The sequence below is a fragment of the Mus caroli genome, unplaced genomic scaffold (genome assembly GCF_978045245.1).
Source record: "Mus caroli unplaced genomic scaffold, Mus_caroli_1 scaffold_5, whole genome shotgun sequence".
In the NCBI taxonomy this organism is placed as follows: domain Eukaryota; kingdom Metazoa; phylum Chordata; class Mammalia; order Rodentia; family Muridae; genus Mus; species Mus caroli.
Window position 1 is genome coordinate 107,322,313 of NW_028227260.1, and position 25,384 is coordinate 107,347,696.

The following is a 25,384-nucleotide window of genomic DNA, read 5'->3' on the forward strand; positions in this document are numbered from 1 at the left end:
CTTCTTTTTAACAAAACACAGAGGCATTTCTGAGTTGCAAAGAGGAGAGTCCTGCCATACCTCTGAGATGACAAGAATGACTCAAATATCAGTTCCTAACCTCTTTTCCTCCCTGTTTATCTTCCCAGCAAGGGTCTCTCATTCTACCTCTAAAGATAACTGACATTCCAAACTTTGACTAAAAACAGCCTATGTTTCCACCAAAATCTATTTTGTAGAGCTACAGAGTGACATTTACCCAAGACTTTTACTAAATGCTGTGAGAATATAAAATTTAAATTGACATAAAATACACATTGAAAAACAAATAGGAAAATATAAGCTGTCTAAAGTACAGATTTCCAATTCTAGGAATGTCAATAAATGAATCAGTTGACACAGTCTCAAATGAACTAATAAAAATGTACCATTCAAAATGACCTTTCTGTTGTATCCATGTACTCCTCACCTCAAGACCATCATCCCAGCACCCATCATCAAACATTCTCCAATAACCAGGCAGGTACTCAGTCCTTTCTAGTGAGAGGGAGAGGCCTCATTATTGACTTGGATACAAATCACTACTCCTGCTTTACAAATCACTGATAGACTGGGTGTTAGTCCTAAGTTTAAAATTCATTTTTCCTACAAGAAAATAATTGATTTAGCTACAGCCCACTAGCTTTTTGCAGAATTCCATAGCAGTGTTTTCAGCATGAAATAGACAAAGTATCAATATTCAGTTAGCACAAGGACAGAGTAAAATAGTTAGGGATGGCCAACGTAAAATGATTTGGATTGGGATACTTAGGGAGCACCAAAGTAATAGGAACTGAATCCCATCTGTGAGTCACTTCGGATGCCTATGGGCTCAGTTCTGGGATGTTAAACTCCATGCTGCATCCTTTGAAGCATCTATCATAAAATCCAACATTTAATAGGTTTTCTCTATCATTGGAGCACTCAATAATAGTCTACAAAGTGATTGGCTCTCCTTCAACAGGCATCAAAAATTTTTTTTTCTGATGAGTATTATATTTAAGAGTTAAACCAGGCAGGTTAGATTATTTTTCTTGAAATATTTTAGAAGAAATAATTTGAAGGATATTCTTGACTACATGTTAATAAATTATAAACTTTATTATTTTAAAATTTTATATTTTTGTACTTTTATATATACTTTATTTGCATTGCAAATAAGAATTATATTATGAAGGAAGTATTTATAGATTTATAAGCAGAGCTAAAAGAAATACCTACAAAGAAATAGTAGCCCAACAAGGTACCTTCCTTTTGAGTTTGACAACTAGCTTTTTAAAAAATATTTATTTATTTATTTATTATATGTAAGTACACTGTAGCTGTCTTCAGACACTCCAGAAGTGGGCATCATATTTCGTTACGGATGGTTATGAGTCACCATGTAATGGCTGGGATTTGAACTCAGGACCTTTGGAAGAGCAGTCGGCGCTCTTAACCTCTGAGCCATCTCACCAGCCCAAGTAGCTTTTGTTTTTTTAACAAAATCTTATAAACTGAAATTGTTGCACGAATGAGACATTTTATGTCACATTCCAACCAGTAGCTGACAACAATTTTTAGTGATTTGAAAAATATTGGAATAATTTTACAAATTATTACTGTAGCCAAGAAACACCTAACTCCATAACCATTCTCCTCTAGAGATTTCCTTTTCCTTCTCACTTCTTAAGAACTTCATATAGAAATATGATATGCTACCACTTAAGCAAACTATTTAATGGGACAATAAATGGATATATTAAGTGATTAGCATGCAGATAGAAGAAAACTATATTCCTTGCAGAAGACCTGAAATTGTTACTTGGGAGCACAGCAATGTTCATATTTTTAAACTGTATCAGAAATTGCAGATGCCAAACACATTCACAGTCATGGTACAATTCCATCATGGATTAGATATGGACATGGTTTTAGCATTTTAGTGTGAGAATAATTTTGGCAATATAAATGTGAGCTAACCTGTAAGGATTTTAAAAGGCCAGGTAAGGCATAAAATGCATCCTTACTGCAGCAGGGTAACAAAATCATTTTAGGAAAAGGATATAGAGGGTAGATAATTTATGACCTAAGAGAAGACATGGGAACACACCAAAGACACTTCTTTATAAAAATAAAGATGATGATACCCACATTTATTCAATGCCCAGAGGGTAGCAAGTATGATGACATAAAAAGGCCAAATGCTTCTTTTTCATAACAAAAAAAGATATATCACAATGTCCCTAAAGATGGTTAAAACACAAGGCAGTGGGTTTTGTTTTAATAAAAGATATGGTTGACAGACAGCAGAAATTAATGAGAAAATAAGTTAGTGACCAAATTGCCTTCCACACTATTCCCATAGATAAGCTGTATCTCTGTCAGAGAAAATAGGCAAAATGTCAAGCAAGCAAAGAGAAATAGCAGGGGGTTGGGTATAACAAGCAAACTACTTTCTGCTTATGCATTCCTTCAGAAAAATCAAAGGCAGATACAGTATTAAGATGATTTTAGAGATGATAGGAAGTAATCTCAAGGTGCAACTCAGTACTTCATAAAAGACAACTATGACTATTGAGAAGGGTGTTGTTTGGGGGGGAGTGTATTGGGGACTTTTTGGATAGCATTGGAAATGTAAATGAGGAAAATACCTAATTAAAAAAAAGACAACTATGGCTGGAATTCAACCTGTGACTTCCAAAGCACTTCCCAGTTCCTGTTGCCCTTAGAGCTGAGTGACCTCAAATATCGGTACTCTCTTCCGCTGTTCAAAACATGATTCACTCCCATATTCTAAGAATATAACGAAGACCAAAGTGTGGACACTTTGCCCCTTCTTAGAATTGGGAACAAAACACCCATGGAAGGAGTTACAGAGGCAAAGTTTGGAGCTGAGACAAAAGGATGGACCATCTAGAGACTGCCATATCCAGGGATCCATCCCATAATCAGCTTCCAAATGCTGACACCATTGCATACACTAGCAAGATTTTGCTGAAAGGACCCAGATATAGCTGTCTCTTGTGAGACTATGCCGGGGCCTAGCAAACACAGAAGTGGATGCTCACAGTCAGCTATTGGATGGATCACAGGGCCCCCAATGGAGGAGCTAGAGAAAGTATCCGAGGAGCTAAAGAGATCTGCAACCCTATAGGTGCGACAACATTATGAACTAACCAGTACCCCGGAGCTCTTGACTCTAGCTGCATATGTATCAAAAGATGGCCTAGTCAGCCATCACTGGTAAGAGAGGCCCATTGGACATGCAAACTTTATATGCCCCAGTACAGGGGAACGCCAGGGCCAAAAAGTGGGAATGGGTGGGTAGGGGAGTGGGGGGGTAGGGTATGGGGAATTTTGGGACAGCATTGGAAATGTAATTGAGGAAAGTACCTAATAAAAAATGTTTAAAAAAAAAAAAGAAGAGAAAACCCAGCACTGATCTGTACTCTGAACCAAGGCTACCCCACAACCCCACAAATACTGCCAGGGAAGAGCTGATCTCCCAGGGGTGCACTGAGTCCTAAGATCAGTGGTGAGATAACAACTTTCACCCTATTAACTGTACAAAGCAGGACACACGAGGAGCACACAGCACACAGGAACAGCAGAGCAGCTGAGGACAGGGTCCTTCCAGTCTCCATCTGTACTTCCAGTCTCCTACAGCCTTCCATTCACAAATACTGCTAGGAGAGAGATGGTTATCCCTAGGATTGCTGACATACCTAAGATTACAGATACACAGGCCTGTAGAAGGGACAAGCTCCAGTCAGGAGACAGGAAGACCAACTAACACCAGAGATATCCACATGGCAAGAGGCAAGTGAAAGAACATAAGCAACAGAAACCAAGGCAACTTGGCATCATCAGAACCCAGTTCTTCGACCACAGCAAGTCCTGGATACCCAAACACAGCAGAAAAGCAAGATTCAGATTCCTGGATACCCAAACACAGCAGAAAAGCAAGATTCAGATTCCTGGATACCCAAACACAGCAAAAAAGCAAGATTCAGATTTAAAATCATATCTCATGATGATTATAGAGGACTTTAAGAAGGACATAGACAACTCCCTTAAAGAAATACAAGAGGATACAGATAAAGAGATAGAAACTCCTAAAGAGGAAACACAAAAATCCCTTGAAGAATTACAGGAAAACACAACCAAACAGGTGAAGAAATTTAACAAAACTATCCAGGACCTAAAATGGAAGTAGAAACAATAAAGAAATCACAAAAGGAGACAACACTGGAGACAAGAAAACCCAGGAAAGATATCAGGAGTCATAGATGCAAGCATCACCAACAGAATACAAGAGAAACAAGAGAGAATTTCAGGTGCAGAAGATACTATAGAAAACATTGACATCACAGTCAAAGAAAATGCAAAATAAAAAAGCTCCTAAACCAAAACATCCAGGAAATCCAGGACACAATGAGAATACCAAACCTAAGGATAATATGTGTAGAAGAAAGCAAAGATTCCCAACTTAAAGACCAGTAAACATCTTCAACAAAATTATAGAATAAAACCTTCCCTAACCTAAAGAAAGAAATGCCCATAAACATACAAGAAGCCTACAGAACTCCAAATAGATTGAACCAGGAAAGAAATTCCTCACATCATATAATAGTCAAAACACCAAATGCACAAAGCAAAGAAAAAATATAAAAAGTAGTAAGGGAAATGGTCAAGTAACATATAAAGGCATATCTATCAGCATTATACCCGACTTTTCACCAGAGACTATTAAAGCTAAAAGATCCTGAACAGATGTTTTGCAAACCCTAAGAGAACACAAATGCAAGCCCAGGCTACAATAGCCGGCAAAACTCTTAATTACCATAGATGGGTTAACCAAGATATTCCATGAGAAAACCAAAGTTACAGAATATCTTCTCATAAATCCAGCCCTACAAAGGATAATAGATGGAAAACTCCAACACAAGGAGGGAAACCACACCTTAAAAAAGCAAGAAAGTAATCTTTTAACAAACCCAAAAGAAGATAGCTACACAAACATAATTCCACCCCTAACAACAAAAATAATAGGAGACAACAATCACCGTCATAGAAGCAGGGAGATGGAGGATGGGATAGGAGATTTCTGGGAGGGGAAACTGAGAAAGGGGATAACATTTGAAATGTAAATAAATAATATATCCAATTAAAAGTAAAAAAAAAAATAAAACAAAACACAGCACTGTTTCAGCCAATGGTGCAAACAGAAACTGGTTAATTTATCAGAAAATGTGGAGCTTCCAGTGTTTCTCCACTGAAGATTCAGAGTTGCTCAAGGTAGAAATTAATGCAAATTTTGAAATGCCTCAGACAAACAAATGAAAATAGAAAGATACTTGATGTTATTAAGCACATGCCATGTTAAGTAGAACTATGAATTTAATAAGTTCTAATCAGATCATTCCTTTGGTAACTTACTTGCACCTAATTCTCCAATTTAAATTTTGCTATGGTTTGATTTTCCACTTTCCACATTCCCATATCTAACTTAGTATGAAACTTTTGTCATATGCAAATAGGGAAATAAGTAAATTATTATTTCAAGGCTTTTTATTATGCCATTAAAATTTGAAAATCTGATAATAATCACAAAAATACCCTCCTGGTAACTGAAGGAAGTATCAGTTTTGACTTACTGAAAAATACCAGCTATCAAAATTTCAAGATTTTCCTTGATGATATTTCCTTTTCATGATATATTCAAAAATAGCATGGCCATGATCATGATAAACAGACAGAGAGGAAAAATTCTTTCTCTTCCACTGATGAATGATAAGCTGATCTGTAAGATCGCAATTATGGTTTACTAAAACAATCTTGATAATTCTATTTCGAAATTTTGAATTCTGTTCCTCTCTGTTGTTCATATGAAACAATTCCCTGAAAGATGACATAATGCCATGGTTGGTCGCATACAGGTCTAATCACAGAATACAGGAGGAAGAGACAAAAGAATCTCTGTGAGCCCAAGGCCAAACTTGTCTATAAAAATCTGTCCTATGGTCAAATAACTACCTTAGTCATCTAATCAAAACAAAAGTGGATGTCCTGGGGTACTAGAATGAATCTTTAATAAGCTATTGTGTTAGAACACATTATTATAAAATTATTCCAAATTAGCATTCATCTTTAGAGACAAAAGAATAACTCCACATCTAGATGTTTACTATCTAGTATGTTCCAGGCACTGTTCAGGTATATATAGTCATAAACAAAGCAAATACACACATGTACTTCTAGAGCATGTGTTCCAGCAGACAAATAGAATTAAGATATACTATGTCATTGATCAACCTCCCCGAGAGACTGGAGTGTAGAGAGGAAAACTAAAATAGCTAAGATGAGAGGAGGATAAAAATATAAGATATGTAAAAGATAAAAGAAGAAAGGATTCACAAAAATTACCTAACCACTTTAAAGGAATAAGACTGAGTCATTTGTCTATCTAGAGCACTGATTCTCAAACTGTCGGTCACAACATATCATTATGACTCATAACTAGCAAAATTACAGCTATGAAGTAGAAACAAAATAATGCTGTGGTTGTTGGTCACCACACCATGAGGAATTATATTAAAATCTCACAGTATTAGGAAAGTTGAAAACTGTTGTAGACGAATAAGGCCCACTCAGAGTGAATTGAGTCCTAAAGAAAGTCTGAGATTGCAGTTTCCTGGTGTGTTCGAGAAGTAGTAGAATGATCAAGAGGGAGAGCAGTAGGCAATGATAACAGATAAAAGAAAGGAAGACATGGCATTATCGACAAATGTGAGAAAGTTCAGGACATGGAAACTTATTGAGGCTTTTTTTTTTCTAGATCCATAAGAGTGACAAATGTTGAGCCCAATGAAATTTCTATATCCAGTAAACAAAAGGGCATCCTTATTTCTCCAAACATAATATCCATGCATATCCAATTTTGAAACAGTACAATATGGCACAAAGTTTGTGCTCAAGAACCATATGATCTCTTCCGGCCGGACCAGCACCTGGGTAGCTAGATCACAGGGTCAGCTGACACCCGCCAGCTACCCAGGACCCCCGCCACAGGATTTTGAGACTGCTGGTGAGTGGAACACAGCTTCTGCTCTAGTCCAATCACGCGGGACCTGAGACTGCTTTGTTTGGGGAGGCAGAAATCCGGCCTCAGTAGGGCCACAAGCCTCTCCGGTCAGAAAAGCACCTCGGTAGCTAGGGCGCAGGGTCAGCTGACACTCGCCACCTACCCACAATACCCGCCACAGGATCTTAAGACTTCTGGTGAGTGGAACACAGCTTCTGCTCCAATCCAATTGCGTGCGGGACCTGAGACTGCATTAGTTAGGGAAGCAGAAAACCGGCCTGAGTAGGACCACAGGCCTCTTCCGGCCGGACCAGCACCCAGGTAGCTAGAGCGCAGGGTCGGCTGAAACCCACCAGCTACCCACAACCCCCGCCACAGGATTTTGAGACTGCTGGTGAGTGGAAAACAGCTTCTGCTCCAATCTTTAAACAGTGACAACGACAACAACTAACCCCAGAGATTACCAGATGGCGAAAGGTAAACGTAATAATCTTACTAACAGAAACCAAGACCATTCACCATCATCAGAACCCAGCACTCCCACTTCGCCCAGTCCAGGGCACCCCAACACACCGGAAAAGCTAGACACAGATCTAAAAGCATATCTCATGATGATGGTAGAGGACTTCAAGAAGGACTTTAATAACACACTTAAAGAAATACAAAGGAACACTGGTAAACAGTTAGAAGACAGTAAAGAGGAAGCACAAAAATCCCTTAAAGAATTGCAGGAGAACACTGCTAAAGAGTTACAAATCCTTAAAGAAAAACAGGATAACATAATCAAACGGGTAGAAGTCCTTACAGAAAAACAGGAAAACACATCCAAACAGATGATGGAAATGAACAAAACCATACTAGACCTAAAAAGGGAAGTAGACACAATAAAGAAAACCCAAAATGAGGCAACACTGGAGATAGAAACCCTAGGAAAGAAATCTGGAACCATAGATACGAGCATCAGCAACAGAATACAAGAGATGGAAGAGAGAATCTCAGGTGCAGAAGATTCCATAGAGAACATCGGCACAACAATCAAGGAAAATGTAACATGCAAAAAGATCCTAACTCAAAACATCCAAGAAATACAGGACACAATGAGAAGACCAAACCTACGGATAATAGGAGTGGATGAGAATGAAGATTTTCAACTCAAAGGACCAGCAAACATCTTCAACAAAATTATAGAAGAAAACTTCCCAAATCTAAAGAAAGAGATGCCCATGAACATACAAGAACCTACAGAACTCCAAATAGACTGGACCAGAAAAGAAATACCTCCCGACACATAATAATCAGAACAACAAATGCTCTAAATAAAGATAGAATACTAAAAGCAGTAAGAGAAAAAGGCCAAGTAACATATAAAGGCAAGCCTATCAGAATTACACCAGATTTCTCACCAGAGACTATGAAAGCCAGAAGATCCTGGACGGATGTTATACAGACACTAAAAGAACACAAACTCCAGCCCAGGCTACTATACCCAGCCAAACTCTCAATTAACATAGATGGAGAAACCAAAGTACTCCACAACAAAACCAAATTCACACATTATCTCTCCACGAATCCAGCCCTTCAAAGGATAATAACAGAAAAAAAAACAATACAAGGACAGGAACCACGCCCTAGAAACAACAAGAAGGTAATCCCTCAACAAACCTAAAAGAAGACAGCCACAAGAACAGAATACCAACTTTAACAACAAAAATAACAGGAAACAACAATTACTTTTCCTTAATATCTCTTAATATCAATGGACTCAACTCCCCGATAAAAAGACATAGACTAACAAACTGGCTACACAAACAAGACCCAACATTTTGCGGCTTACAGGAAACTCATCTCAGAGAAAAAGACACTACCTCAGAAGGAAAGGCTGGAAAACAATTTTACAAGCAAATTGTATGAAGAAACAAGCTGGAGTAGCCATTCTACTATCTGATAAGACTGACTTCCAACCCAAAGTCATTAAAAAAGACAGGGAGGGACACTTCATACTCATCAAAGGTAAAATCCTCCAAGAGGAACTATCAATCCTGAATATCTATGCTCCAAATACAAAGGCAGCCACATTCATTAAAGAAACTTTAGTAAATCTCAAAGCACACATTGCACCTCATACAATAATAGTGGGAGACTTCAACACACCACTTTCACCAATGGACAGATCATGGAAACAGAAACTAAACAGGGACACAGTGAAATTAACAGAAATTATGAAACAAATGGATCTGGCAGATATCTACAGAACATTCTATCCTAAAACAAAAGGATATACCTTCTTCTCAGCACCTCATGGTACCTTCTCCAAAATTGACCACATAATTGATCACAAAACAGGCCTCAACAGATACAAAAATATTGAAATTGTCCCATGCATCCTATCAGATCACCATGGACTAAGGCTGATCTTCAATAACAAAATAAATAATAGAAAGCCAACCTTCACGTGGAAACTGAACAACACTCTTCTCAATGATACCTTGGTCAAGGAAGGAATAAAGAAAGAAATTAAGGACTTTTTAGAGTTCAATGAAAATGAATCCACAACATACCCAAACTTATGGGACGCAATGAAAGCATTTCTAAGAGGAAAACTCATAGCTCTGAGTGCCCCAAAAGGAAACTAGAGAGAGCACACATTAGCAGCTTGACAACATACCTAAAAGCACTAGAACAAAAGGAAGCAAATTCACCCAAGAGGAGTAGAAGGCAGGAAATAATCAAACTCAGGGGCGAAATCAACCAAGTGGAAACAAGAAGAACTATTCAAGGAATCAACCAATCAAGGAGCTGGTTCTTTGAGAAAATCAACAAGATAGATAAACCCTTAGCCAGACTCACTAGAGGGCACAGGGAAAGCATCCTAATTAACAAAATCAGAAAAGAAAAGGAGACATAACAACAGATCCTGAAGACATCCAAAACACCATCAGATCCTTCTACCAAAGGCTATACTCAACAAAACTGGAGAACCTGGATGAAATGGAGAAGTTCCTAGACCTATACCAGGTACCAAAGTTGAATCAAGATCAGGTTAATGATCTAAACAGCCCTATATCCCCCAAAGAAATAGAAGCAGTCATTAATAGTCTCCCAACTAAAAAAATCCCAGGACCAGATGGGTTTAGTGCAGAGTTCTATCAGACCTTCAAAGAAGATCTAATCACAGTTCTTCACAAACTATTCCACAAAATAGAAACAGAAGGTACTCTACCCAACTCATTCTATGAAACCACAATTACTCTGATACCTAAACCACAAAAAGACCCAACAAAGATAGAAAACTTCAGACCAATATCCCTGATGAATATTGGTGCAAAAATCCTCAATAAAGTTCTTGCTAACCGAATCCAAGAACACATCAAAACAATCATCCATCCTGACCAAGTAGGTTTCATCCCAGGGATGCAGGGATGGTTCAATATATGGAAATCCATCAACGTAATCCAGTATATAAACAAACTCAAAGACAAAAATCACATGGTCATCTCGTTAGATGCGGAAAAAGCATTTGACAAGATCCAACACCCATTCATGATAAAAGTCTTGGAAAGATCAGGAATTCAAGGCCCTTACCTAAACATGATAAAAGCAATCTACAGCAAACCAGTAGCCAACATCAAAGTAAATGGTGAGAAGCTTGAAGCAATCCCTCTAAAATCAGGGACTAGACAAGGCTGTTCACTTTCTACATACCTATTCAACATTGTACTTGAAGTCCTAGCCAGAGCAATTTGACAACAAAAGGAGATCAAAGGGATACAAATTGGAAAAGATGAAGTCAAAATATCACTTTTTGCAGATGATATGATAATATATATAAGTGACCCTAAAAATTCCACCAGAGAACTCCTAAGCCTGATAAACAGCTTCGGTGAAGTAGCTGGATATAAAATTAACTCAAACAAATCAATGGCCTTTCTCTACACAAAGAATAAACAGGCTGAGAAAGAAATTAGGGAAACAACACCCTTCTCAATAGTCACAAATAATATAAAATATCTTGGCGTGACTCTAACTAAGGAAGTGAAAGATCTGTATAATAAAAACTTCAAGTCTCTGAAGAAAGAAATTATAGAAGATCTCAGAAGATGGAAAGATCTCCCATGCTCATGGATTGGCAGGATCCACATTGCAAAAATGGCTATCTTGCCAAAAGCAATCTACAGATTCAATGCAATCCCCATCAAAATTCCAAATCAATTCTTCAACGAATTAGAAAGTGCAATCTGCAAATTCATCTGGAATAACAAAAAACCTAGGATAGCAAAAACTCTTCTCAAGGATAAAAGAACCTCTGGTGGAATCACCATGCTGGACCTAAAGCTTTACTACAGAGCAATTGTGATAAAAACTGCATGGTACTGGTATAGTGACAGACAAATAGACCAATGGAATAGAATTGAAGACCCAGAAATGAAGCCACACACCTACGGTCACTTGATCTTCGACAAGGGAGCTAAAAACATCCAGTGGAAGAAAGACAGCATTTTCAACAAATGGTGCTGGCACAACTGGTTGTTAACATGCAGAAGAATGTGAATCGATCCATTCCTATCTCCTTGTACTAAGGTCAAGTCTAAGTGGATCAAGGAACTTCACATAAAACCAGAGACACTAGAACTTAGAGAGGAGAAAGTGGGGAAAAGCCTTGAAGATATGGGCACAGGGTGAAAATTCTTGAATAGAACAGTAATGGCTTGTGCTGTAAGATCGAGAATTGACAAATGGGACCTCATGAAACTGCAAAGCTTCTGCAAGGCTAAAGACACCATCAATAAGACAAAAAAACCACCAACAGATTGGGAAAGGATCTTCACCTATCCTAAATCAGATAAGGGACTAATATCCAATATATATAAAGAACTCATGAAGGTGGACTCCAGAAAGTCAAATAACCCCATTAAAAAATGGGGCTCAGAACTGAACAAAGAATTCTCACCTGAGGAATACCGAATGGCAGAGAAGCACCTGAAAAAATGTTCAACATCCTTAATCATCAGGGAAATGCAAATCAAAACAACCCTGAGATTCCACCTCACACCAGTCAGAATGGCTAAGATCAAAAATTCAGGTGACAGCAGATGCTGGCGAGGATGTGGAGAAAGAGGAACACTCCTCCATTGTTGGTGGGATTGCAAGCTGGTACAACCACTCTGGAAATCAGTCTGGCGGTTCCTCAGAAAATTGGACATAGTACTACCGGAGGATCCAGCAATGCCTCTCCTGGGCAAATATCCAGAAGATGTCCCAACCGGTAAGAAGGACACATGCTCCACTATGTTCATAGCAGCCCTATTTATAATAGCCAGAAGGTGGAAAGAACCCAGATGTCCCTCAACAGAGGAATGGATACAGAAATTATGGTACATTTACACAATGGAGTACTACTCAGCTATTAAAAAGAATGAATTTATGAAATTCCTAGCCAAATGGATGGACCTGGAGGGCATCATCTTGAGTGAAGTAACACAATCACAAAAGAACTCACACAATATGTATTCACTGATAAGTGGATATTAGCCCAAAACTTAGGATACCCAAGATATAAGATACAATTTACTAAACGCATGAAACTCAAGAAGAATGAAGACCAAAGTGTGGACACTGTGCCCCTTCTTAGAATTGGGAACAAAACACCCAGGGAAGGAGTTACAGAGACAAAGTTCGTAGCTGTGATGAAAGGATGGACCATTTAGAGACTGCTGTATCCAGGGATCCGTCCCATAATCAGCTTCTAAACGCTGACACCATTGCATACACTAGCAAGATTTTGCTGAAAGGACCCAAATATAGCTGTCTCTTGTGAGACGATGCCGGGGCCTAGCAAACACAGGAGTGGATGTTCACAGTCAGCTATTGGATGTATCACAAGGCTCCCAATGGAGAAGCTAGAGAAAGTACCCAAGGAGCTAAAGGGATCTGCAACCCTATTGTTGGAACAACATGATGTACTAGCCAGAACCCCGGAGCTCTTGTCTCTAGCTGCATATGTATTGAAAGATGGCCTAGTCGGCCATCATTGGAAAGAGAGGCCCATTGGACTTGCAAACTTTATATGCCCCAATATAGGGAAATGCCAGGGCCAAAAGAATGGGAATGGGTGTGTAGGGAAGTGGGGGGCGCTATGGGGGACTTTTGGGATAGCATTGGAAATGTAATGAGGAAAATATGTAATAAAAATATTAAAAATTAAAAAAAAGAACCATATTATACACTTACAAAAAAAATCACAAAACTACATCTCATTCAAACTGTCTTTATCCATATGCAGCTTCATGTGGTCCACACCACAGGTTGGACACATCTAGGCCATATTTGGCAAGGAAAACAACTTGAAGCAAGCTAACATTTTCTCCAGGTTTTAAGAACCTGAAAAAATCTTCATAAATGACCACACATAAATACAAATTATTAAATACCACATCATCACAACATCACAGCAGAAATTTATAGGATTTCTGTCAATTCCTTTCAAATTAACAAAGAAATTTGAATTAGGTTTGGTATTGGAGTGACTCAAATCTTCCAAATGTGAAGTCTTACTTTCCAAAAAAAGGTTCCTATTTCAGAGGTATAATTTAACTTTATTGTAGCTGAGAACACTGAGACTGGAACAAAGGAGCAATACCGTCAACACAAGGCTATCCTGACTCATCCACTTATTGAATGTCACTGGATTTCCTCCCATCCTCTCTTGTAATAGCAGAACCTTTAATTCCTCGTGAACTGATTTCAGTAGATAATAGGAATAGAAAAGAGCCTGTTCAGACCCATATAAAACTGGACTAAAATATAAGCTCTAAGGAAGTTGTTCTTAGATTGACTCCAACAAAACCCCAACTCACACAGCAGACCCACTACACCAGTGATCAAAGTGAGGTCATTTCACACAATGAAAGGTCTTATTACACAAAGACAGCCTTCTGACCAAGAGGCAGACAGACTATACTTTATATAAAAGTAGAATTACTAGTGCAATAAAAAGACATAAAATTGAAAGGATAGGCAGAGGAACAAGAGAAGAGGGCTGGTGAGATTTTCCAAACATATTACAATCCTGAACCGAGTCAAGTTTTCAAATCCCAACACTATTTTCATTTATTCTCTTCTTTACCCAAAATATATAGAATTATCATCTAAAATGGTTATTATTTATTTTCTTGTATTCTAGTCCTCCTAGAATTGCTCTCATCAAAGAGAAACACCCTAGATTTACTGGAATACAAATATATAGCTTTCTTACATGTAAATCAAAGTGTCTGAATATTATTTATTTATACCTTCATTATCTCCATATACTGCAGTTCAAATGTCATAAGGTCTAAGTGCCTAAAGCTTTACTGGTGATTATCTCTCAGCCATTCATATCTCAGTAAATGATACTTATGCTTTATACTGCCCATTCTCTAGTGATTGTACATAATCCATGAAAAATGTTGTTAAGGCAACATCAAAATTTATCTTCATGTCCATGAACCACTCCTGATTCTTTCTGCTGAGGATAATCCAAGTTACCATCATCTCTCAGCAACTTTCTAGGTGACCTTTTGACTTTGACTCAGACTTTCACTCAGATTACTTGGGATTCAGGAGTCTAATCACCAAAATGTGGTTAATTCCAAACATGAATCCAGTCACATCATTCTTCTGCTTAAATACAATCAACAGCTTTTTACCATGTTGAGTATAACACCGATTCTTCTTGTGATCTGGTGCCTGCCAATTTTCCAATCTCATCTTAAGTCTTTTTCTTTTCATCTCAACAACACTGATCTCTTTTTGTTTCTCACTGATTTGACGATCTAGCTCTCTGTCTCTCTGCCTATGTCTCTGTCTCTCTGTCTCTTTCTGTCTGTCTCTGTCTGTCTGTCTGTCTGTCTGTCTGTCTCTCTCTCTCTCTCTCTCTCTCACACACACACACACACACACACACAAATGCACACACCTCAGGATCTTTATGCTTACTAGTTGCTTTGCCTCATTTAGCTGTTTTTATTTTTAGCTGATCATTCAAATCTCAGGAAAAATTTCAGATCTTCATTTAGGTCCTTTCCAAAGCATCCCTCAAATGTCCCCTGAAATAATCTTAAAACATATCTTTTTTTAAAGATTTATTTATTTTATGTATATGAGCACACTATTGCTTTCTTCAGACACATCAGAAGAGGGCATCAGATCCCATTACAGATGGTTGTAAACTATCATGTGGTTGCTGGGAAGTGAAGTCAAGACCTCTGGAAGAGCAGTCGGTGCTCTTAACCACTGAGCCATCTCTCCAGCAACAACGTATCTTGTTAATAATATATTTTATACTACATAATCTGTAATTATGGAAGTCCATTTCTTATTTTGTTATTGTCTTATTATTTATGTAGACTACAGGCTTTCCAAGGCCATAAACTGTCTTTTATATTGTCGACATAAAATGTACTTTGAATTTTCTAGTGAGCCATGAGGAATACGTCACCACAAAGGCAGCTCATCTGGGGAAAATAAGACAACTTTCTTAGAAGGTTGCCAAAGTCATAGCAAAGAGGTTTACAGCATCCCAGGTGCATTCCACCCTCTTCCTTTCTTATTCTAAAATGAGTCTAACAATGAAAGTAACAAAATAAGCTTTGTTGCTATGCATATAGAAATAAGTAAACAATAGCCTCTTTAATTCCATTAAACAAATATGTATTCAATGGTCATCTGTTTTCTGAGGCTTGTTCTCAAAATCGATGATAGAATTATCAGTAATGTGATAGGAAAATTGTCCTTTGGTAGAACACAACCTAATGTGGATAAACTCAGTAGAAGCCATAAAATATAAGTATTATGGTTACAAATCAGTAAAAAGTGCTATCATAAAAATACAAAAGGCATTCATAACACAAAAGAGGTAGGATTTGTAAAAGTTTTAAAAAAGAAACACTTAGTCTATAATATGAAATCACTCGAGCAAAGACATCAGTCACACACAAACTAACCCAGGGGGCAGTTAGAGATTTCCTGAATGGAACTGGAACACACTAACTGGGGAAATTTCTATGCCTGTTAGAAAGAAAACGTCCAACCCTGGGGTCCCTAGAATCTGTTTGAAAGCTTCATGCATCAGAAACACTGCTGTGCCCCTGAACTTTCTGTGCAGTCAGAACCATAGGGTGGCAGGGCACCGAAATAACTTAGTAGAAATCATTTATCTGTTCAGCTATTAAAGAGGTGGGTACTCTCAATGTCATGTTTAAAGGGGCAAAATGTCAGTGAAGTACAAGTCCCAGGCATGCAGTTGATTACATAAAAGCAAACCCACAGCTTGCCTGAAACTTACATTGCAACCATTGCACACCATTAGGACAATATATAAAACTACTATATAAAATAGACTGGTCACAGTACTTTTAGAAGAGGCCTATCCATTCTTTCTTGACACATGAATCAATATCTGTGACAGTTTAAAAATGCTTGGCCCATGGGAAGTGGCACTACTAGGAGGTGTGGAATTATTGGAAGAAACTTAACCTTGTTTCACTTTGGGGGTGGGCTTTGAGGCTCCTATGCTCAGACGACTCTGCTCTCCTAGCTGCCTTTGGATCAACATGTAGAACTCTTGGCTCTTCACCACCAAATCTGCCTGCAGGATGCCATGCTTCCCACTATGATGATAATGAACTGAACCTCTGAAACTGTATGTCAACCCTAATTAAATGTTTACCATTGTAAGAGTTGTCTTGGTCATAATGTGTCTTACAGCAATAAAACTCAAACTAAACATCTCAAGCTGAAAATTATATAAGTAGGCATGTGTCCAATTTCTTGTACATAAAGAAGTTGATAACACTGACTTCTCTAGGTTATTCTTGGCAGTAAATGGGGTAATGGATGGTTTACAGTATCAACTAATAGACTTAGAATTTCAGTATTTTTTCATTAGTACATGAATTACTCAAACTTTGTTAATTTCTCACTTCAATTCTGGTGATAGATTTTACAGTCAAAATCTGCTTTCCTAAAGGACATCTATGGATTTACTATGATCCCATCACCAGAGATACAAATCCCTTCAAGCCATGTCAGAGTCTCTTTGAATAACCAATCTCATCACAAAGTAAATTTTTGAAACTTTATGAATGTATCATTGAAAAGTTATTTCAGGGACTCAAATGAAAGTCAAAATTTTTGCTTAAATATTAATCATTTGCATTAGAAAATTAGAAATGAAGCTGTCTTCATTCAGAGGTGTCATGATTTTATATATAGAAAATTCAATAAATATAAAATTTCTAGAACTCACATGAAAATTTAGCAAAATTGTGGAACTTAAGCTGGTAGAAGGAGAACATGCAAATGCCAACTACAGTCCTATACTCCAGAAATTCGTCTTAAAATTAATATTGAAATTAGCATAATATCAGTTGCAATGGCACCAATATGTGAAGCCTCTGGGTATTGGATATTATACTACTTTTCAGTTAGTGTGATAAAATACTCTGAATAAATGAAATTAGAGAAGAAAGGTGTTCCAAAGTTGAACCATAGATAGAATCCATTATGGAGGAGAAAGCATAGCATCAGTCTTTGAAACCATAACAGCAGGAAAAGGAATCTGGCTGATCACATTATCTTTCTTACAGCACAGTGGTTTTCAATCTTCCTAATGCTACAACCCTTTAACAGAGTTCCTCATAATACAGTTGTGTTCCTAATCAAAAAAGTATTTTTGTTGCTACTTCATGACTGCAATTTTTGCTACATATGAATCATAATGTAAATATTTGATATGTGACCTTCAAAGGGGTTGCAACTCTTAGGTTAAGAAACACTGATATATATGGAGCAGAAAAAAAAAAAAACAACTAGAAGGAGGTGAAACTATAAAACCTCAAAATCCACCACTAGTGACTTACCTCCTCCAGACAAGATCTACCTTCTCATTGTTCCATAGCTTTTGTAAAACATGATACCAACTGGTGACCAAATATTAAAAATATATAAGCCTATAATAAGGAACATTTTGCAATCAAACCACTGGTGGCACATGCCTTTAATCCCAACACTGGAGAGGCAAAGGCAGGCAGATCTCTGAGAGTTCAAGGCCAGCCTGATCTATTTGCGGAGATCAGGACAGCCAAGGCTAAACAACAAAATGGTGTCTCAAAACAAACAAACAAAAAACTTATATGGAATAGTTTTGTAGAAAAAATCTTTAAAACACTGGTGAATGAAATTTTAAAAGAGTTTATGGAAATACAGAGAAATTTGTGTTCATGCATCAAAGTAGTCAACATTAGTAAGCAATTATTGCTTCCATTATTCAACTGCAGATCCCAAGGCAAAGGCCTACTAAACATTTTATTGGTGATGTAAGCTGAAAATAAAATTCATAGGGAAATACAAAACATTTAGTTAGCTAAAACAACCTTTAAAAGGAATAATTTGCACTCCCATCAGCAATGGAGGAGTGTTCCCTGTGCTCTATATCCTCACTAGCATGTGCTGTCACTTGTGGTTCTGATCTTAGACACTCTGTCAGGTGTAAGATTGAATCACAGTAATTTCAATTTGCATTTGTCTGACAGCTGACAATGTTGAACATATCTTTAAGTGATTCTCAGCCATTGGAAATTCCTCTGCTGAGAATTCACTGTTTAGATTTATAGCCCATTTTTAATTGGATTATTAAGTTTTTGATGTCTAGTTTTTTGTTTGTTTTTTTTTCTTTTGCCAGAAACTGGCAACAACCTAGATGCACCTCAGCTGAAGAACAGAAAAGAAAATATGGTACATTTACACAATGGAGTACTACTTAGCTGTTAAAGAAAATAGCATCATGAAATTTGCAGACAAATAAAAACAACTGTAAAGTGGAAATTTCTTGTTTCTTTGGAGACTAAGTTGTGACATGTAATGTTTTTCCTGGAAACTGTCTTATAAGAGAATGCATATGAGGAAAACAGACACATGGAAGGATATGTTGCTGAGAACAGACATGCGGTATTTTTTCTGGAAGCTGCCTAGAAAAGGGACATGTGATGTGTTTCTGGAGTGGACACTTGAGAGGACACATGATGTATGGAAAGGGTGTAAGTATAACTAAATAGACAGTGGATGATGCTGTGCTATTAGTTTGCCTTGCTGCTTTTTGCTGCTCTTTGCTGCTCTTTGCTGATGGTCTTCAGTGACAACACTGTAGTGTCACCTTGCCTGCATCACTGATCATTTGTCTTGAGCTCATAAACATATACCAAAGATCTTCTTATGATATTCCTGCAGCTTCTTGCCACTTTTGAGGACTCAGGCTGATTGGCAGAGCCTTGAGGCTTCTTCTAATTTGAACTGCCATTGCTTATTCATGAATGGTGACTGCGAGTAAGTCAAGCTACTACTGCTACATGAATTTACCTGTTATATCATGACAATAAAATTGGAATCACTCCAAATAATTATTTCTTTTTTTCATTTTTATTCATTATTTTATTTATTTACATTTCAAATGTTATCCCCCTTCTCATTTTTCTCTCCACAAGTCCCCTATCCACTCCCCCATCGCCCTGCCTCTATGAGAATGCTCCACCACTCCTGCCTCAGCTCCCTAGCATTCCCCTATACTGGGTTATCAAGCCTCCACAGGACCAAGGGGTTCCCCTTCCAGGGATGCCAGATAAGGCAATCCTCTGCTACATATTCAGCTGGAGCCATGGTTACCCCCTGTGTACTCTTTGGTTGCTGGGTTAACCCCTAGGAACTCTGGAGGTCTGGTTGGTTGATATTGTTGTTCTTCCTATGAGGTTCCAAACTCCTTCAGCTCCTACAGTCTTTGCCCTAACTTCTCCATTGGGGTCCCTGCACTCGGTCCAATGTTTGGATGGCTGTGTACATTCATATCTGTATTTGTCCAGCTCTGGCAGAGCTTCTCAGGGGACAGCTATACCTGGGTTCTGTCAGTAAGTACTTCTTGGCATCAGGAATAGTGTCTGGGTTTGGTGTCAGCAGATGGGATGGATCCCTAGGTGGAGCAGTCTCTGGATGGCCTTTCCTTCAAGTTCTGTTCCAATCTTTATCCCTGCATTTCCTTTTGACAGGGGGAATTCTGGATTGATATTTTTGAGATGGGTGAGTAGACCCATCCCTCGATTGGGGGCTGTGCCTATCCACTGGATATGGTCTAATAAGGGCCACATCCTCTTTTGCCCTTTTAACCTTTTTTATCTACTACTTCTGGTTTGTGGCAGACTAGAAGAGATGTTAAAGTATCCAAGAATCCTTACTAAAGTATGTTTTGAAAAATATTCACCTAAAGAACTAGGAAAAAAAATCATCCTGAGTAAAGTAATCCAAACCCCAAAAGACAAATATGGTATGTCCTGACTACAAGATAAGCTAGGCTAAAAGTAGCACAGAAATTATGATTGTGGCCAATCAGTGACTGATCCAGCTTGAGACTCATGCCACTAGAGGGGGCCCACCCCTGACACTGCCTGGAGAGCCAGGACCCAGGGGTTGGACAAACCAGAGACCTGGGATAGAATCAAACAGGACTGGTTAAAAAAAAAGTCAATGAAATGATGTCTAATGACATTCTGCTATACTCTTAAATTGATGCCTAGCCAAATTGTCATCAGAGTGGCTTCATCCAGCAACTGATGGAAACAGATACAGAGATCCACAACCAAATATTAGGCAGATCTTGAAGAATCCTGCAGAAGATGGAGAGGAAGGATTATTGAAGTCAGAAGAGTCAATGACACCAGAATAAAACCCATAGAATCAATTAACCTGGGCTCAAAGCTGCTTCCAGAAACTAAACCAACAATTAGGAAACCTGCATGGGTCTGACCTTGATCCTCTACATGCTTTGGGACACTTTCCTCATACTGAGTTGCCCCATCCAGCCTTAATATGAGGGGCTGTGTTTCATCTTACAGTAACTTGAGATGGCTTGTTTGGTTGATGTCCATGGGAGGCCTGCCCTTTTCTAAATAAAAAATGAGGAGGAGTCAATTAGTGAGGCAGATATAAACAATATAGGATGGTATTGGCGTATATGTGGGTTATAAATAAGCATACATGCATGGGCAATTCCTGACACTTAACAAAGAAAAGAGGCGATGTTATTAGGATAATCTTTTCAAAATATTGTTACAGTACCAAACAACAAGCATATATGCAAAACACTAAAAGAACAAAGAAAAATATCACATCCTATACACAAATGAACTCAAAATCAATTACAGACTGTAGAACTATGAAACAAAATACAACAGCAAATATTTGTGAGCTTAAATTGGATGACAATTTATTGGGTTTGGTACTAATCCCAAACTGATTTCTAAAAGTAATTGATGGATTAGACTTTGGCAAATGGATTAAATCTCTTTAAAAGATTTTGTGAAGAGAAACCAAAAAATAAGGGCAAAGTTTAATAGAAAACATTTGAAAAACACATACTGAGTCAAGAGTTTCCGTGCATTCTACCTGAAGAGTTTTCAGAACTTCATCAAAAAGAAAATTAAAAATAAAAATAAAAGTGTATATGTACATTACCAATAGTTACATAAAGAGATGCTTAATGTAGTCATTTGGAAATGTATACCAAAGCCCCAGTGATGCTGACACATACTAAAAGACCAATGGAAAAGTGAGTAAGTATTCAAAGTATAAGTCAACAAATACCACATATTTAAGATCTTCTTCTGTGACTACTGTTCTGGTTCAGGTTTTATGAGCTCTGGTCTTTACTAGTAATGCAGTTCTCTGGCAGGCCTCTCCATTTTTATTCCTGACATCTCAGTGCTCTCACTACATTAACAGCCTTTCTTATGGAATAAGGATCAGATTTATTATTACTCTCCCATTGTTTTCATGTTGAAAGCTCTGCTCAGTATGTTTTGTCTAGACTTTGTCTTGAGACACTCTCTTTACTCATGTACACTATCCCCACCATCTTCTCTGCTTAATTTAAAAATAGTTTCTCTTTCTCCTTATATATCTTATGGAACTCGCTGGGGAAAACAGGTCTCATTATATTTTCAGAACACATTATTTCATTTCAAGCCTCTGTGCCCTTTACAAAAATTCTGCATCTCATCCTTTTTCCCCTGACCATATTAAACCATATGAAAACATTTGCCATAGTTCAGAAACACATCATTGCTTGATGCCTCAGTCTCCCAGCTATCACCTCTCCTGTGTACAGATAACATTTTGCATTTAATCAGACTGTAATAATGTTCTTGTTGGTATGTTATAAGAACCAATTTACATGTTTGCCTCCTCTATTGTGCTGTGAGCCCTTGAATGTGACTGTGTATTTAATACCTACCATAGTACCCTATCCCTTGCAGGAACTCAAAAAATGCTTGACAAAAAAATTCTTTAACATAATTTGACACATGTCCTTAAGCATTCTTTCTTTATCATGTCTACTTTCTGTAGTATGGAAATGATAAATAAAGCATAAGCCTACAATAAAGGCTTATTATATTTATGCCCTTAAAAAGGGGGAGAATCATAAAGTATAATTTCGAGACTTGTACATTCCCTGTACCTTGACAATGAGCAAGATCACCCTTTCCAAAAATGGCTAATTTAGATGGAACAAAAGAGGTATATTTCAGATCTGGAGCAAAGCATAACTTAAAATTCTTTTCTGCAAGAGATAATCTTTAGTAATTGCTTCAAGAGAAATATATAAGCTGAGCCTGTGGACACACATCTGTTATCCTAGATACTCAGGAGGCTGAGGTAGGAGGGTTATATATCTGGGCTAGCCTAGGCTATAAGAATATGAGGAAAACCTCCCCAACCTAGTGGCCTTGAGATCCTCTCAAAATATAAGCAAATGGCTGGAGATATTGTTCAGTTGTAGAGCACAAGCCTAGCATGTAGGATACCCTAGGTTCAATCCCTGGTACCACAAAAATATTATATACATACATACATACCTACATACATACATACTGCTTGACAATCTCTATAGTTATCTAGGAGACAAATCTTTCTGGATGCATGTGAAAGTTTCCACATTAGGTTAATTGTATGGCACCACTCTATGTTCTGAGATACCCAGCCACCTAGAAATAAAGCAAGCTTAATACCAGCATTCACCTCACTCTGCTTCCTGACTGTGAATATAATGTATCCAGTTCCCAAAAAGCTCAATCTGCCCCAATGACGTCCCCACCATGATGGAGACTTAAAATGTGAGCTACTTAACATAAGCCTTTTCTCCTTATCATACAGTTGATCACAGCAATGAGAAAAGTAACTATTACATGTTCATATTCTTTAATAAAACTGCTTTCATGTTTCATGCTCATGTAAATTCATCACATGTGGATTTACATGGGTTTAAAAAAACAGAGGTTGAAGCTTTTTTTCTGTTTCAGGAAGTTTCATATAGTAGTAGTTTTTAATCATATGCCTCAATCATTTGCAAAAATTCTGAACACTTTGATTAAGGAAGTGACATAGGACGGGGAGGCTGGGTGCTGAGAAACAAGCCTTTTTTTTTTTTTCAGACACAGCACAATGTTATGAAATATTTATAGCTTCACTGTAGTCCTGAACTGATGATTGCTTTCTCCAAAAGACTTCTGGGGCTTTGTCATAGTCATTTATTACCTTCAAATAACTACTTTAATAGTCCTCCAAGGAGATCCACCTCACTCTCACGAACATGTTTGCAGTGGTGTTTACAGCTGGGTGATTTGTTTTGTTAACATAAATCTGGCACCTGAAGCATTGCGATTTAAATTTTCTTGCATGATGGATGGCGATCCCTGAAGTTCACATTATTAACTTAATTGCTCCAGATGCTCCTCCCAGCTCCACTGGGGCGTCATAGGCAATAAGTATGTGGCCCATGCCGACACTTGCCATTGCTTGGATGTCATTCTGGACCTAAGATTTTCCTTTGAAACAAACATGAGAACAGAAGTTAAGATATGTCAAGAACTCTATGAAGAGAAAGGTCAATTTGTTCCCAGCAGTCCTGATATAGGTAGAAAAACTGGCAGTGCAGGGCAAAAGTAAAAATAAAACTTTTGATTCAATGCCAGGATAGGCTCTCTAATACAGTGGACTATGGCCTGATATACTTAAGAATAAAGAGAACTACACAATTTTCATCTAGGGGCATTTTAAGGGTTGCATTATAATCAGAAGTGGCTGACTGGGTGACTGGGATGAAAAGTTACATTTGCATATATGTTGGTAGCCATCTCACTTGCATGTATAATCAGAAGTGGGATTGCTAAGTTACAACTGGCTTTCTACCAAAACAAATTAAAATAGAATTACTATAGTTTTTCATAATATGTGCATTGATCTCAATGACATCTTTAAAGTGTCTTCTGTATGCAGGGTAGTGTGACAATGGGAGTAAACTTCTACTGCCTTCACAGACCTATACATAGTTCTCTTCATCTCCTATTTGACTTTCTTAGGAGATATCTCTGAATGTTACCCATATACTTATTGGAAGCCAAATCCAACATAATTATCACTTAATTAATAAGATTTCTATATTTATATCTAAAATATAAAGAATATATTTAAACATAGTCTAAGGCATTGCCATACTTCAAAATCATTGATTAACATAGATAAATTATTTGAAATTATATATTTCATTTTTTTTCCTTTTTCCAATTTTTATTAGGTATTTTCTTCATTTAAAAGTCAAAAGCTGGGCTGGTGAGATGGCTCAGTGGGTAAGAGCACCCAACTGCTCTTCCGAAGGTCCAGAGTTCAAACCCCAGCAACCACATGGTGGCTCACAACCATCCGTAACGAGATCTGGCGCCCTCTTCTGGAGTGTCTGAAGACAGCTACAGTGTACTTACATATAATAAATAAATAAATCTTAAAAAAAAAAAAGTCAAAAGCTTTCCTGAAATTCACACATACCCCACCCCACCCCTGCTCCCCTACCCACCCACCCCCACTTCTTGGCCCTGTTATTCCCTTGTACTTGGGCATATAAAGTTTGCAAGTCCAATGGGCCTCTCTTCCTAATGATGGCTGACTAGGCCATCTTTTGCTACATATGCAGGTAGAGTCAAGAGCTCCAGGGTACTGGTTAGTTCATATTGTTGTTCCATCTATAGGGTTGCAGATCCCTTCAGCTCCTTGGGTACTTTCTCTAGCTCCTCCATTGGGGGCCCTGTGATCCATCCAATAGCTGACTGTGAGCATCCACTTCTGTGTTTGCTAGGTCCCGGCATTGTCTCACAAGAGACAGCTATATCTGGGTCCTTTCAGCAAATGCTTGCTAGTGTATGCAATGCTGTCAGCATTTGGAGGATA